This window comes from Triticum dicoccoides, chromosome 2A (assembly GCF_002162155.2).
Source record: "Triticum dicoccoides isolate Atlit2015 ecotype Zavitan chromosome 2A, WEW_v2.0, whole genome shotgun sequence".
NCBI lineage: Eukaryota > Viridiplantae > Streptophyta > Magnoliopsida > Poales > Poaceae > Triticum > Triticum dicoccoides.
Genome location: NC_041382.1, coordinates 719,561,563 through 719,565,421, shown reverse-complemented (window position 1 = coordinate 719,565,421; position 3,859 = coordinate 719,561,563).

The window sequence follows — 3,859 nt, the reverse complement described above, 5'->3', positions numbered from 1 at the left end:
TTTAGTTTATGTTTGTTTAGTTTAGGTTAAATTAGGTTAGTTTAGGTTAGGTTAGTTTAGGTTATTTAGGTTAGTTTAGGTTAATTTAGTTTATTTTATGTTACATTTAGTTTATAGTTTTGTTTAGGTTTTTTTCCTGTTTTTAAGAATAATGAAGAAATATGAAAGAAAAAGGAAAAGAAGAAGAGGAAGAAGAAGAAGAAGAAAAAAGAACAATAAGTAGTACAAGAAGAAGATGATGAAAAAAAGAAGTAGAAGTTGAAGATTAAAAAAAGAAGTAGGAAAAGGGGGCACCCAGGGACGAGCGGGTTAATTAGGGGGTTCCTCAGTGTCGATGGAACCCTAAATAGCAAGTATATCATCGATGCGAGATACATGTGGCCGTCGGTGTGGAACACTACATCCATGTCCCACAAGTGACGCCGACGTCCCAAAGCAACTGTTCTCGGTGTCGATGGCGGTCGAACACCATCGCGAATTTGTCTGGCAGCCTCTGCGATGACGATTAAAAGACAAGTGTTGAAACTTGAAACACCCAAACTGACTCAAGTCGGTTTGGTTGTTTGAAATTTCAAAACTTGGCTTTAATCCTCATCGTAGAGGCTGCCAGACAAATTCGCGATGGTGTTCGACCGTCATCGGCCACCAGAACTATTGTTGTGGGACACCGGGCGCCGGCTTCACTTGTGGAATGTGGATCTAGTGTTCAACACCGAGCGCCACATGCATCTCGCACCGATGATACTTGCTATGTAGGGTTCCATCGACGCCAAGGACACCCTAACCCGCTCGTCCTGTTGTCAATATTTATTTAGGTCGACGGAAGAAACAAAATTGTTATGTTACTCATCTTTGGATTTAAATGTGCAGTTATTTCGTCGCTGTGAGGGTCTAGTGTTCGACGAGCTCCGCCCCTGCGTTCATTAGTGAGCACAAATTACATCTCCCGATGAAACTTGCTAGCTATAGGTGTTAATCATCAGTATGCGGAACCACTATGCATCTCCCGTTCGAAAGGGTTACATCTATAAATATGCATGCATTTGCATATTTATAATCATGATTCTTTCGAATTGTCCAACGTTATCCATGGACAACCCGAGTATGTGTAGATTGGGTTCGTTTTCCCATATGCTCAGCTCCGGATCCGATGCAGAATTTCGTCAGTGCCTCCCTGTTGTTCTCCGGGTATACATTCTCTTTGCTTATTGCCGAGACGTGTATCAGGAGAACAATGGGGAGGTGCTGCCGAAATTTTGTGTCGGATCCGGAGCAGAGCATGGGAAAACGAACCCCATCTACACATACTCGGGTGGGATTAGGACCTATCTTTACCTATTAGCGTGTAGGTTGCATGGACGTAATGAAACTAACAAACTCCATTAACTGATGGATATGCTTTGCTTAATTATGTATATATTTCTTGTGTGTCCAGTAGGAAGTCAATATGAGTGATCGTTCATGGATGTACACCGGTTACACTAGTCAGAAAGTTTGGACCGAGGAATGGTTAACAAAAACCAAGGGGTTTGTTAGAGCCGCATTTGCAAATGGCCAGGAATTTAGCTGGTGTCCCTGTGCCCGTTGCGACAACTATAAAAAGAGGGACGAGCTTGAAATGAGTAAGGACCTGTAGAAGTTTGGTTTTACGCCTGGTTACACAGTCTGGACATTACATGGTGAGTCTGCCCAACGTGCCAGAGCCGAGGTTCGTCGTCGCACCGACGAGCATGGTACCGGGACCGCAGACATGGTGCAAGACTTTGACGATGCTCGGGACTCGGACGAGGAGATGGAGGAATCTGAAAAGGCCTTCACTAAAATGTTGGAGTCCTCAAAACACCCTCTCCACGAGCACACTGAGCTTTGTCAGCTGGATGCCATCTCACAAATAATGGCTTTGAAGGATCAATTCAACTTGGGCAGAGAATGCAACGACGCGATGATGACAGTATTCGACCGATTTCTACCCAAAGGCCATGTGCTACCTCCAAACCTGTACCAGTCAGAAAAAATCCTCCGTGCTCTTAAGATGCCCTATGAGAAGATACATGCATGTGAGAAAGGATGTGTCTTATTTAGGCTTCAGTATGAGGACTTGAACTATTGTCCCATTTGCAATTCTTCCAGGTATGTTGTGGTAGACAACGGTATGGGTGAGAAGACACAGACCAAAATACCCGTTAATGTTCTTCGGTATATGCCAATCGTACCAAGACTTCAACGTCTTTTCATGGTCAAAGAGACGGCCAGACAAATGACATGGCACAAAACGGGCAAAAGAACCAAACTAGATGCAGATGGGAATGTGATGATGGTGCACACATCGGATGGTGAAGCGTGGAAGCGCTTGGATGCATTACATAAGCAAAAAAGGAAGATCCAAGGCATCCTCGAGTCGCCATCAGCACAGATGGGTTCAGTGTGTTTGTTCAGATGGCAACCCCATACAGCTGTTGGCCCGTGTCTGTTATTCCACTCAATCCCTCCCGGGCAGATTATGCAACGAAAGAATATTTTCCTGACGTTGATAATTCCAGGGCCCAACTATCCGGGGAAGAATATGAATGTGTACATGCAACCGCTTAAGGACGAATTGCAAGAAGCTTGGGATAATGGGTTCAAGACATACGACGCCTTTAGCAAACAGAACTTCATAATGGGTGCCTGGTACATGTACTCGACGCAACTTGCCGGCGTATGCGCTATTCGTTGGCTGGTGTGTGCATGGAAGGTTCCCGTGCCCCACATGCAAGGGAGCTCTTGAGTTTCGTTGGCTGACGGTGCTACCTCTTGAGAACTTGTGTTGGTTTTCCCTTGAAGAGGAAAGGGTGATGCAGCAAAGTAGCGTAAGTATTTCCCTCAGTTTTTGAGAACCAAGGTATCAATCTAGTAGGAGGCTACGCGCGAGTCCCTCGCACCTGCACAAAACAAATAAATCCTCGCAACCAACGCGATAAGGGGTTGTCAATCCCTACACGGTCACTTACGAGAGTGAGATCTGATATATATATGATAAGATACTATTTTTGGTATTTTTATGATAAAGATGCAAAGTAAAATAAAAGCAATGAAAATAACTAAGTGTTGGAAGATTAATATGATGAAGATAGACCCGGGGGCCATACGTTTCACTAGTTGCTTCTCTCAAGAGCATAAGTATTTTATGGTGGGTGAACAAATTACTGTTGAGCAATTGACAGAATTGAGCATAGTTATGAGAATATCTAGGTATGATCATGTATATAGGCATCACGTCCGAGACAAGTAGACCGACTCCTGGCTGCATCTACTACTATTACTCCACCCATCGACCTCTATCCAGCATACATCTAGAGTATTAAGTTCAAGAGAACAGAGTAACGCTTTAAGCAAGATGACATGATGTAGAGGGATAAACTCATGCAATATGATGAAAACCCCATCTTGTTATCCTCGATGGCAACAATACAATACGTGCCTTGCTGCCCCTACTGCCACTGGGAAAGGACACCGCAAGATCGAACCCAAATCTAAGCACTTCTCCCATTGCAAGAAAGATCAATCTAGTAGGCCAAACCAAACTGATAATTCGAAGAGACTTTCAAAGATAACCAACCATACATAAAAGAATTCAAAAAAGATTCAAATATTGTTCATAGATAAAATTGATCATAAACCCACAATTCATCGGTCTCAACAAACACACCGCAAAAGAAGATTACATCGAATAGATCTCCACAAGAGAGGGGGAGAACTTTGTATTGAGATCCAAAAAGAGAGAAGAAGCCATCTAGCTAATAACTATGGACCCGAAGATCTGAGGTAAACTACTCACACTTCATCGGATAGGCTATGGTGTTGATCTAGAAGCCCCCCG